A 12,765-nucleotide genomic window follows, 5' to 3' on the forward strand; every position below is an offset into this window, starting at 1 on the left:
GTAAACTCCAGGTTCAGTATTTAAAAGTGGAACATATCCTTCTTTTAAATTAGAATTTTTAACAAATAAAAATATGTCAGATATTGATCGAGGTGGGAGAGTAATAAAATTTCTTGATGCGAAATAGAACATTTTTCCTTTGACTTCTAAACATTTTTCAGCATAATTAATTTTGACATTATTATCTGTAAAATATTCTGATCCTAAAACTCCATCTTCTTCTATGGGAACTTCATTAGGTATTATGTTAAAAGTTGTTGGATAACCAAAGATATTTAATTTTGTTTGACCTAGTGTGTGTACAGGGTGTTCATTAATACCTGTAAGTTGTATTTTTTTAAATTTATTTAAAGTCATTGTGGAATCAAGCATTTTTTCTTTTAAAAGATTTAATCCTGCTCCTGTATCAATCATTAAATGAAGTGGTTTAGAAATTGTATTAACATAAATAGATGGTATCATATTTCCTTTAGTACAATTGATTTGAATGGTTTCTAAATGTTCAGATATTTGCTTTTTAGGCACGCTTTTTCTGTTAGCACCTGTCCCATCGTACCCGACATGGGAAGGTATTATTCGTTTCCCTGGTTCATTAATGTGGATGATCGATTCTGTTGACCTTGATTATAATTATTATATTCTCTTTTTCTGCAATTTTTAATAACATGCCCACGATTTTTGCAATATTTACAAGTAACATTAAAAAATCTATTTTGTTGATTAGTACGAAAATCATTTTTATTTGGAAATTGTGAGTTTGTTCTATTATGTAAATTTTGGGGAAAACCCGAGAATCGTAATTGTAAAGGGGAATGCTTTTGTTCACTAAACGAGGGGGACATCCCTCTTCTTAGATAATAGACAGGTGGTCTCTGCTTCATGCGGAATACGGAGCGCTGGTACCTATGCTGTGTTGAGTATTGATTTTTTTCTGACCTACGACAAGTGCGTGAAGTATGTCCTTCTACATTACAATTTTGACATACTACTATATCTGTACTAGCAAATGTAATTTTTGCATTATTTGGCCTACAAGAATTTTCTTTTCTAAGCTCTACAACCGCATTTAATTTTCGTTCTGCCTCTAATGCTTTGTTTGTTGTTTCTTTTAAAGTTATGCAATCTGGAATTCGAATCTCTAATTCTGGACGTAGCCCTCGACGAAAACAGGATATTATATCTACTTCTAAATTTTTTAACATCGTTTCGGATAATTTACCGTCTTTACTCGATAATCTGTATGAGTCAAAAATCTGATCCGATAATTCTTTTACTCGATTCGCATACGATATGACACTTTCATTTTCCTTCATAAAAATATTTCCTAACTCTCCTTGCAATTGATAGATACTTTTATTTGGTAAATATATCTTCTTTAAATGAGCTTCTAACTCCAAAATTGTTTTAAAAATATTTCCCGATATTGATTTTCTAACTTCTCCTATTAACTTTCCACGAATTAATTTTACTAAATTTTCCTCCACTTGGGGTGAATCTGGCAACATTAATTTTGCTTCATGGCAACCTTCTATAAATGAAACTACTGGAATATTTTTTCCATCGAACACAGGCACTAATTCTAACGCGTCGCGAAGAGATACTTGTTGATTATTTGGGAGAGACATTTTTACTGATTTCTCTAATATTGAAATAAAAGATTCTTTGTTTGGTGTAGATGAATGTTTTGATTTTAGTTCAAGAAGATTATTTTCAAAAGCATTAAATGTTTGTTCACTCTCTATTTCTGTGCTAATTTTTAAAGTACTATCGTTTTCGGAAATTTTTGAATCGAATGATTGAGTTTTAATAGGGGGAGAATGAACAACTTTTGGACGAGTTTCTAAATTTCCGGCTTTAGTATGACTTCTAAGACAACGATCAGGTGTTGGGTTAAAAATGGGATCATTTTTCTCAGACATAAAGTTTAATTAGAATTTTGCATATTTGAATTAATCACAAATATTTGACTGCTTTCACTTTTGGATCGACTTTCACTTATAGAATTATCACTTGTGTTTTATGTAAGTAGGAATTAAAGGAATTTTGGAATTGTTGGTTCAAGAATTTTTTCTTCTCTCTCATAAGGTATTTAAGAAAAATATGAATTTAATTTCTTTTTCATGATCACAAGGGAAAATGCACTAAAAATTATAAATTTTAAATTTATATTCTCTTTCTTGTTCACAGCGGTCGATGCACCAAAAATTATATTTTGAGTGCATAAATTTTTAAATTTATATTCTCTTTCCTGTTCACAGCGGCCGATGCACCAAAAATTATATTTCCTCTGTTACGTCTCAGAAATAGAGAAATAACTAACGAAATAATATTTTATTTTATTTATGGCCGCTCGGTGATTCAGTAAATTCCTGTTTCATTTACAGAGCAGAAGACTCTGAGCTAAGGGTACAGGAAAGAAAGAGAATAGAGATTTTTAATGTTAATGTTATACTTTATTTATGACAAACACTTAGGGTAAAATTGTTTTTAAGAGAGAGAGAATCTTGAAGCAACCAATCCAAGGAAAAAAGAGTTCAGCATTCCACTGAAACAAGGAATTCAAATGGTTACTACAGATTTATGAGAATGTAGGAAAAGTGGGGGTGTAAATATAAAACACTTACCTTTAAAATTAGAAGTAAGATATATGAATAGGACCACTGTGGTGTCTTCTGATTTGGCAGGTAAAAGGGCTGGTACCAGTAGATTTTATACGTCTCAGGAAGGTTGACGGGCCCAGGTAATGACCACAGGTCCGGAGTTCGGAATTGCCGTGACGAAGACCCACAATGAGATTCCTCCACAAAAAGGAAAGATGGTTATTTTCCAATTATATGGAAAATCACAGGTCCTTAGGTTGATGAGTGCTCCTTTTTGTGTAGAATTTTACGGCACTTGACTAGAATAGAAATCGTCCAAATGACTGGATTCCGTAAAAAGCACTATGAACTGGCACTGATATCCAAAATGACGAGTAGAAATAACGTAGATGAGGTGAAGTTTCGAACTGACGGTATCGGTGGTAATTTCTGAACTGAACTCTCCGTAAAAAAGTAGCCCTTTTATATCAAGTTTTTCATAAGGGAGACTATATGATTCCATTGGCTTGCATTGCTAAGACTATCTCTTTCTTTTTTATTATCCACAACGAGGGTTTTTGTGATTAAATTACAGAATTTAGAAAGAGCACACCACTGCGATGAAATCGCAGGTGTAAGCGAGAAACACTACAGGGGTGGTATATCTGATTATATTATAGAATTTAGAAAGAGAAAGTCTACGTGGTGAATCGTAGCTGTTAGAAAGGGACACTCATTTATGCCCTTTTAAGGTAATACTGAGTTTCTCGCTTCTAATTGTATATTTTTAGAAATACAATATGTGAACGTAGAACGATACAAAACGCAAGGGTCTTTATACATAAAAGAAAAGATGTTTGGCCACGCGACAAAGGGGCGGGAGTTTACAATTAAGTGAAAGGTATTTTAGATGCGTAACAAAAACACGGGTGTTAGTCGCAGAGACATTCAGCTTAGTATTGATTTAAAAAAAAAAAGAATTCTTACAATTTTGAATATAAAAGTTACGGTGACGTGACACTAAGGTGTCAAAATTAAAAAGCTCCAATTTCAATGTTATCGAATTTTATAAAATAGAATTTATATTGAATTAAATTTTCATATTTCAGAATTTTTATTTAACTCAATTCATAGTTAAAGAAACTTTTATATAAATATATTTCTATAGGGTCAGTTGGGGTAAATGGGGACAAAATCGCTATTTTTCACAAATTACGTAAGTTTCTTCCTTTAAAAGGTAATATTTGCGGGGTTTTTTTTTTAAGTTGTTATTTACATTCCCAGGATTAATTTTATGCAGCAGAAAAAAATTTAGATACAGTTTAAACGCATGAAACTGACTGTTCCCATTTACCCCAAAATTTTGAAAATTTCATAAAATTTGGGGTAAATGGGGACAGCATAGTTTCTAAGAAAGTTTTAAGAAAAAAGTTTCCTTAAGTATATTACTGTATATTAAGGGATGAAAAAACTTGAAAAAAATTTGTAGTAGATATAATAGTTGAACCAATTGAAATTTTTAAACTTTTTTTTATTTCAGTATTTTCTCTCGCATTTCAAAGAAAACAGACTTAAAAATCATACTAAATTTTTTTCTTATTCCTCATGACACCCATAACAGAAATTCACATGATTTTTGTTAATTTGGTTAATAATGACAAGCTGTCCCCATTTACCCCAAAAATTTGAAAACTCAGGGTAAATGTGGACAGCTTGTCATTATTAACTAAATTGACAAAAATTAAAATTTCAAGTGAATTTCTGTTATGGGAGTCATAAGGAATAAGAAAAAAATTTGATATGATTTTTAAGTCTGTTTTCTTTGAAATGCTCGACAAAATACTGAAAGAGTTAGACTTTGATTTTCAAGTTTTTATATATGCATTGAGTGATAACCGAGGGGGAATTTACTCAGGTAGTCAAGTGTAAACTCTTCCTGTAATACTTGTGTAATATCGTGTAATACCGTGTAATAATGCGTTATTACGGTACTGTAATATCTGTCTGTAATATCTCTGTAATAATGTGTAATACTAATATAAATTCTACTTTATAAAATTCGGTAGCATAGAAATTCAAGTCTATTAATTTGGAAACCGTAGAAATTCCAAAAAATTCAAATTGGGGAATATTCATGCGTCATATTCGTTTTCCTAAAAAATGTTAAAGGAAAAAAAAGATGCGCCTATTTATTTCCTACCCTTATTGTAGGTTTGACTGGCTTCAGAGCGTACAGTCGAGAGTAGCGCGAGTTATTAGGTCGGTGAAGTTCACATCGATTATGATCATCGAAAATTTAAAATCCAAGTTACTCTATAAACACAACAAAAACGTACAAATAACTTCAAAAAAAGAATATACATAACAAAAAAATTCAGTTCAACCCCAATTTCATTTAAAAACCACCCCTAGTATAACCCCCTATAATGACACATTGAAAAAAAATTCACCAAAAATTCAATTTTTCTTAGGCTCAAAATTTTTTTTCATATTCTCGCACTAAACACACCTACAAGTGTTGAAAAAAATTGACACCCCAAAAAAAGTGGGGGAAAGTCCCCAAAACCTACCCTAAAGACCCCATCTTTAATAAAAAAATTCCCAAAAAATTCATTTTTTCATAGGCTCAAAATGTTTTTTCATATTCTCGCACTAAACACACCTACAAGTGTTGAAAAAAATTGACACCCCAAAAAAAGTGGGGGAAAGTCCCCAAAACCTACCCTAAAGACCTCATCTTTAATAAAAAAATTCCCAAAAAATTCATTTTTTCTTAGGCTCAAAATTTTTTTTTCATATTCTCGCACTAAACACACCTACAAGTGTTAAAAAAAATTGACACCTCAAAAAAAGTGGGGGAAAGTCCCCAAAACCTACCCTAAAGACCCCATCTTTAATAAAAAAATTCCCAAAAAATTCATTTTTTCTTAGGCTCAAAATTTTTTTTCATATTCTCGCACTAAACACACCTACAAGTGTTGAAAAAAATTGACACCCCAAAAAAAGTGGGGGAAAGTCCCCAAAACCTACCCTAAAGACCCCATCTTTAATAAAAAAATTCCCAAAAAATTCAATTTTTCTTAGGCTCAAAATGTTATTTCATATTCTCGCACTAAACACACCTACAAGTGTTGAAAAAAATTGACACCCCAAAAAAAGTGGGGGAAAGTCCCCAAAACCTACCCTAAAGACCCCATCTTTAATAAAAAAATTCCCAAAAAATTCATTTTTTCTTAGGCTCAAAATTTTTTTTCATATTCTCGCACTAAACACACCTACAAGTGTTAAAAAAAATTGACACCTCAAAAAAAGTGGGGGAAAGTCCCCAAAACCTACCCTAAAGACCCCATCTTTAATAAAAAAATTCCCAAAAAATTCATTTTTTCTTAGGCTCAAAATTTTTTTTCATATTCTCGCACTAAACACACCTACAAGTGTTGAAAAAAATTGACACCCCAAAAAAAGTGGGGGAAAGTCCCCAAAACCTACCCTAAAGACCCCATCTTTAATAAAAAAATTCCCAAAAAATTCATTTTTTCTTAGGCTCAAAATTTTTTTTCATATTCTCGCACTAAACACACCTACAAGTGTTGAAAAAAATTGACACCCCAAAAAAAGTGGGGGAAAGTCCCCAAAACCTACCCTAAAGACCCCATCTTTAATAAAAAAATTCCCAAAAAATTCAATTTTTCTTAGGCTCAAAATGTTATTTCATATTCTCGCACTAAACACACCTACAAGTGTTGAAAAAAATTGACACCCCAAAAAAAGTGGGGGAAAGTCCCCAAAACCTACCCTAAAGACCCCATCTTTAATAAAAAAATTCCCAAAAAATTCAATTTTTCTTAGGCTCAAAATGTTATTTCATATTCTCGCACTAAACACACCTACAAGTGTTGAAAAAAATTGACACCCCAAAAAAAGTGGGGGAAAGTCCCCAAAACCTACCCTAAAGACCCCATCTTTAATAAAAAAATTCCCAAAAAATTCATTTTTTCTTAGGCTCAAAATTTTTTTTCATATTCTCGCACTAAACACACCTACAAGTGTTAAAAAAAATTGACACCTCAAAAAAAGTGGGGGAAAGTCCCCAAAACCTACCCTAAAGACCCCATCTTTAATAAAAAAATTCCCAAAAAATTCATTTTTTCTTAGGCTCAAAATTTTTTTTCATATTCTCGCACTAAACACACCTACAAGTGTTGAAAAAAATTGACACCCCAAAAAAAGTGGGGGAAAGTCCCCAAAACCTACCCTAAAGACCCCATCTTTAATAAAAAAATTCCCAAAAAATTCAATTTTTCTTAGGCTCAAAATTTTTTTTCATATTCTCGCACTAAACACACCTACAAGTGTTGAAAAAAATTGACACCCCAAAAAAAGTGGGGGAAAGTCCCCAAAACCTACCCTAAAGACCCCATCTTTAATAAAAAAATTCCCAAAAAATTCAATTTTTCTTAGGCTCAAAATGTTATTTCATATTCTCGCACTAAACACACCTACAAGTGTTGAAAAAAATTGACACCCCAAAAAAAGTGGGGGAAAGTCCCCAAAACCTACCCTAAAGACCCCATCTTTAATAAAAAAATTCCCAAAAAATTCAATTTTTCTTAGGCTCAAAATGTTTTTTCATATTCTCGCACTAAACACACCTACAAGTGTTGAAAAAAATTGACACCCCAAAAAAAGTGGGGGAAAGTCCCCAAAACCTACCCTAAAGACCCCATCTTTAATAAAAAAATTCCCAAAAAATTCATTTTTTCTTAGGCTCAAAATTTTTTTTCATATTCTCGCACTAAACACACCTACAAGTGTTGAAAAAAATTGACACCCCAAAAAAAGTGGGGGAAAGTCCCCAAAACCTACCCTAAAGACCCCATCTTTAATAAAAAAATTCCCAAAAAATTCAATTTTTCTTAGGCTCAAAATTTTTTTTCATATTCTCGCACTAAACACACCTACAAGTGTTGAAAAAAATTGACACCCCAAAAAAAGTGGGGGAAAGTCCCCAAAACCTACCCTAAAGACCCCATCTTTAATAAAAAAATTCCCAAAAAATTCAATTTTTCTTAGGCTCAAAATGTTTTTTCATATTCTCGCACTAAACACACCTACAAGTGTTGAAAAAAATTGACACCCCAAAAAAAGTGGGGGAAAGTCCCCAAAACCTACCCTAAAGACCCCATCTTTAATAAAAAAATTCCCAAAAAATTCAATTTTTCTTAGGCTCAAAATTTTATTTCAAATTCTAGCACAAAACACACCTACAAGTGTTGAAAAAAATTAGCACCCCAAAAAAAGTGGGGGAAAGCCCCCAAAACCTACCCTAAAGTCCCCATCTTTGATAAAAAAAAATTCAATTTTTCTTAGGCTCTCAATTTTATTTCAAATTCTTGCACTAAACACACCTAAAAGTGTTAAAAAAAATTGACACCCCCTAACAAGTTGTGGAAAGACTCCAAAAAATTAAAAAATTTCAAATAGAAAATTTATTTCTCGAAAACTAAATGAGAGACCAAAAATTTTATTCTTATTTTGACTTCCTATTTATAGTACACTCAGAAAAAAATTCGTTTAAAGCAACCAAATTTTGGTGAAATCAACAAAAGAAATGCATTGATATACAGTTAACCAAACATGTGATTCCATAAACCAAACGTTTATTTAGTTCAATTAAATTTTTTCTTTGTTCAAAAAATTTATTAAAATAATCTAAACAGTTATTTAGATCAAATAAATATTTATTTGAATTGAACAAATTTTGTTTGAACCAACCAAAAAATTGGGTAAATTTAAAAAAATGGTACATTTGGTTCAAATATATTTTTTTTCTGAGTGTAGATAACTTTAATAAAATGTAAACATCCAAGCCATGTGGGAAATTTGTCTTGTTCACACCCAAATTTTACGTAGCTGAAGTACGCAACGTTTATGACAAACGAAATAATTTGTTAAAATAAAAAATTCTTTAAATTTTTGTCTGAAAAATATTTCTTGTAGTTTTCATTAATCAACAAATTATAAAAAATATTTGTCAAGCAAAAAATTATAGAATTTTACATTTTTAAAAATGGTTTATCATAAACGTTGCGTAGTTCAGCTTTTGTCAAAAGTTGAAAAACGTGAAAAATTTCTATTAAAAAATTTATTTCTCGTAAAGAAAAAGCGAGACTAAATTTTCTGTTTGTTGATTTTACATTCTGGCAATAATTGACAATTGCCAAAATAGTTTGTATATGCAAGCAGTCGGGGAAGTTTGTCGAAGTTGAAAGTTTAAAATTTAGCAAAAAATCACAAAAATTTTATTTGTTTGTGAATATGATGTTTTTTTAAAATGTTTATTTACTAATTGAAACTAAAAACATCATTTTCTATGTGGAAATTTGTAGCCGCGTAGAGAATAAATGTTAAAATCTTTTCAAACAACAGGCGTGATTAGCCTTGAATTTGACTATAGTGTGAAGGCATGAATAGTGAGGATAGAGCCGATCGTGGATATTCGGTTGCGTTCGTCTTTGGTCGGCTCTTTGCTTTACGTTATCCCCACCGCGCCGCTCACTCCACAGACCCCGGCGAAAGTCTATGACTGCTTGGAAATCTGATGTTGCCTTTTTCGTCGTATTTTTTCTCTCTCCACTCGGACCCAATTTAAACGCGGTTGGGTGAAAAAGTGAAGATTCAACGAAGCTGAATTACGCAACGTTTAAATAAAATAAACGATTTTTAAAGAAATAATTTTTCAATTGAAATATTCTTAAAAAATTTTTTTTATAATATGTTGATTAATAAAAACTAAAAAAAATTTTTTAAGTAAAAATTTCTAGATTATTTTAATATATTTTAATAGTAATAATAATAATCTTAATAGGCTGAAGATCGCAATATTTATGATAAACGTTTTTTAAAGAAATAATTTTTTAAAATAAAAATTTTTAAATTTTTACTTTAAAAATTTCTTTGTAGTTTTTATTAATCAACATATTATAAAAAAAAATTTTTTAGAATTTTTCAATTAAAAATTATTTCTTTAAAAATCGTTTATCTTATATAAACGTTGCGTAATTCAGCTTCGTTGAATCTTCACTTTTTCACCCAAGCGCGTTTAAATTGGGTCCGAGTGGAGAGAGAAAAAATACGACGAAAAAGGCAAAATCAGATTTCCAAGCAGTTATAGACTTTCGCCGGGGTCTGTGGAGTGAGCGGAGCGGTGGGGATAACGTAAAGCAAAGAGCCGACCAAAGACGAACGCAGCCGAATATCCACGTTCGTCTCTATCCTCACTATTCTTGCCTCCACACCTTGCTCCACACAATAGTCAAATTCATGGCTAATCACGCCTGATTTTTGAAAGATTTTAACATTTATTCTCTACGCGGCTACAAATTTCCACACAGACAAAATGATGTTTTTAGATTCAATTAGTAAATAAACATTTTAAAAAAACATCATATTCACAAACAAATAAAATTTTTGTGATTTTTTGCTAAATTTTAAATTTTCAGCTTCGACAAACTTTCCCGACTGCTTAAATATGCAAACTATTTTGGCAATCATCAATTATTGTCAGAATGTAAAATCAAAAAACAACAAACAAAAAAATTTAAAAATTTTTTCAAAAAAATACTTTTTGCCAAAATTTTAAGCCTCGCCCGATCGTGGACAAACAATTTTTACAATATTTTTGAAATTTTTAAAAAATGTTTCAATTTTGAATTTTTTAAAATATTTTTGATTTTTAATACTTCATACTTTTATGTATTTTGATGAGCTAATTACGCATATTATAATAATACCCCAAAAATTTGATTTTTATAGCAAAAAACCAGAAAAAAATACTAAATGGTTTTTTTTGTTTATTGGATAAAATATGCAAAATTATAAAAAACTACATAAAATATAAAATTTTAAGCATGAGAAAAATTGAATTTTTTGGGAATTTTTTTATCAAAGATGGGGTGTTTAGGGTAGGTTTTGGGGACTTTCCCCCACTTTTTTTGGGGTGTCAATTTTTTTCAACACTTGTAGGTGTGTTTAGTGCGAGAATATGAAAAAAAATTTTGAGCCTAAGAAAAATTGAATTTTTTGGGAATTTTTTTATTAAAGATGGGGTCTTTAGGGTAGGTTTTGGGGACTTTCCCCCACTTTTTTTGGGGTGTCAATTTTTTTCAACACTTGTAGGTGTGTTTAGTGCGAGAATATGAAAAAAAATTTTGAGCCTAAGAAAAATTGAATTTTTTGGGAATTTTTTTATTAAAGATGGGGTCTTTAGGGTAGGTTTTGGGGACTTTCCCCCACTTTTTTGGGGGTGTCAATTTTTTTCAACACTTGTAGGTGTGTTTAGTGCGAGAATATGAAAAAAAATTTTGAGCCTAAGAAAAATTGAATTTTTTGGGAATTTTTTTATTAAAGATGGGGTCTTTAGGGTAGGTTTTGGGGACTTTCCCCCACTTTTTTTGGGTTGTCAATTTTTTTCAACACTTGTAGGTGTGTTTTGTGCGAGAATATGAAAAAAAATTTTGAGCCTAAGAAAAATTGAATTTTTTGGGAATTTTTTTATTAAAGATGGGGTCTTTAGGGTAGGTTTTGGGGACTTTCCCCCACTTTTTTTGGGGTGTCAATTTTTTTCAACACTTGTAGGTGTGTTTAGTGCGAGAATATGAAAAAAAATTTTGAGCCTAAGAAAAATTGAATTTTTTGGGAATTTTTTTATTAAAGATGGGGTCTTTAGGGTAGGTTTTGGGGACTTTCCCCCATTTTTTTTGGGGTGTCAATTTTTTTCAACACTTGTAGGTGTGTTTAGTGCGAGAATATGAAAAAAAATTTTGAGCCTAAGAAAAATTGAATTTTTTGGGAATTTTTTTATTAAAGATGGGGTCTTTAGGGTAGGTTTTGGGGACTTTCCCCCACTTTTTTTGGGGTGTCAATTTTTTTCAACACTTGTAGGTGTGTTTAGTGCGAGAATATGAAAAAAAATTTTGAGCCTAAGAAAAATTGAATTTTTTGGGAATTTTTTTATTAAAGATGGGGTCTTTAGGGTAGGTTTTGGGGACTTTCCCCCACTTTTTTTGGGTTGTCAATTTTTTTCAACACTTGTAGGTGTGTTTTGTGCGAGAATATGAAAAAAAATTTTGAGCCTAAGAAAAATTGAATTTTTTGGGAATTTTTTTATTAAAGATGGGGTCTTTAGGGTAGGTTTTGGGGACTTTCCCCCACTTTTTTTGGGGTGTCAATTTTTTTCAACACTTGTAGGTGTGTTTAGTGCGAGAATATGAAAAAAAATTTTGAGCCTAAGAAAAATTGAATTTTTTGGGAATTTTTTTATTAAAGATGGGGTCTTTAGGGTAGGTTTTGGGGACTTTCCCCCATTTTTTTTGGGGTGTCAATTTTTTTCAACACTTGTAGGTGTGTTTAGTGCGAGAATATGAAAAAAAATTTTGAGCCTAAGAAAAATTGAATTTTTTGGGAATTTTTTTATTAAAGATGGGGTCTTTAGGGTAGGTTTTGGGGACTTTCCCCCACTTTTTTTGGGGTGTCAATTTTTTTCAACACTTGTAGGTGTGTTTAGTGCGAGAATATGAAAAAAAATTTTGAGCCTAAGAAAAATTGAATTTTTTGGGAATTTTTTTTATTAAAGATGGGGTCTTTAGGGTAGGTTTTGGGGACTTTCCCCCACTTTTTTTGGGGTGTCAATTTTTTTCAACACTTGTAGGTGTGTTTAGTGCGAGAATATGAAATAAAATTTTGAGCCTAAGAAAAATTGAATTTTTGGTGAATTTTTTTTCAATGTGTCATTATAGGGGGTTATACTAGGGGTGGTTTTTAAATGAAATTGGGGTTGAACTGAATTTTTTTGTTATGTATATTCTTTTTTTGAAGTTATTTGTACGTTTTTGTTGTGTTTATGGAGTAACTTGGATTTTAAATTTTCGATGATCATAATCGATGTGAACTTCACCGACCTGAGTTATTATATCCAGGTGCTCATTTGAGGTTATGTAGCATCAAGAGATAATTTTTTTTAAATCAGAATTGACCCAGTACATCAGGTTTTTGAGATATTCTAACCTATAAGTGCAAAAGAAACGTTTTTTGATCATCAGGGTGTCTAACAAGGATTGAGAAAAAAATTCCCTGACTTTTCCCTGACTCCTCCTTGAAATTTTTTGATTTTTCCCTGACTTTTTAA

General features: G+C 31.2%; 1 long non-coding RNA gene across 4 annotated transcripts; it reads right to left on the bottom strand.

Moving 5' to 3' along the window:
• Positions 1 to 4,842: 4,842 nt before the first annotated feature.
• LOC127278995 (uncharacterized) lies at positions 4,843 to 9,135 on the bottom strand. 4 transcript variants are annotated; one of them, XR_007842577.1, is made up of 4 exons: positions 7,844 to 9,135; positions 6,677 to 7,078; positions 5,549 to 6,217; positions 4,843 to 5,395 (listed from the first exon to the last, which is right to left on the bottom strand). It is a non-coding gene; the product is annotated as an uncharacterized LOC127278995 (long non-coding RNA). The 4 variants fall into 4 exon arrangements; XR_007842576.1 differs by having other exon boundaries at positions 4,843 to 5,298; positions 5,453 to 6,217; XR_007842574.1 differs by having other exon boundaries at positions 4,843 to 6,217.
• Between the last annotated feature and the right edge of the window lie 3,630 nt (positions 9,136 to 12,765).

The sequence above is a fragment of the Leptopilina boulardi genome, unplaced genomic scaffold, assembly GCF_019393585.1.
Source record: "Leptopilina boulardi isolate dan_hultmark-lab unplaced genomic scaffold, ZJU_Lbou_2.1 LbouV2_213, whole genome shotgun sequence".
Classification (NCBI taxonomy): domain Eukaryota; kingdom Metazoa; phylum Arthropoda; class Insecta; order Hymenoptera; family Figitidae; genus Leptopilina; species Leptopilina boulardi.